Raw genomic sequence first — 603 nt, forward strand, 5'->3', positions numbered from 1 at the left:
AAAAAAAATCAGAAACACTTGCATTATTTTAATAATTTTCATTTTCAAAACTAAAAAAAGAAAACTCCAAACCCTTACTCACCTTCTTCATTCCTCTCAACCCTTTCTCCTTCGTCTCTCTCCCTCAAACATTTTCTCCGTCATCTCTGCACTAGCCCCAACTAAAAAAACACTCATTATCAAACAATTTACATTTGTAAAGAGTTGAGTCATTGACATATTCACCTTTCGAAAAAATTTCATTCAAACTCTCTTTAATTTCATTATCTTCACTATATATATTACAGCCGATGGGCACAACTTACACCAAGACTTATGAGCATCCTTCCTTTACATTCCTTTTACATTCCTTTACATTCTGAGACTACTACGTAACATTGCTCCGTGACCATTTAATTTTTTTTGGTAGAAATTCATTAATTTGTTTTCCTTTATTAAAGAAAAAACAAATCAAAATACAATAAAATTCTCAATTATAAAATCAAACAATAAAAATTCTAAATCTTGAAATTTTATTTATAATTATATAAAGAAAAAATTAGGTGCTTTAATTTTTTTATTTATGTAAGTATTTTTTTTCTCAAACCATTTTATTTAATAATG

This window comes from Vigna radiata, chromosome 5 (genome assembly GCF_000741045.1).
Source record: "Vigna radiata var. radiata cultivar VC1973A chromosome 5, Vradiata_ver6, whole genome shotgun sequence".
NCBI classification, from domain to species: Eukaryota; Viridiplantae; Streptophyta; class Magnoliopsida; order Fabales; family Fabaceae; genus Vigna; species Vigna radiata.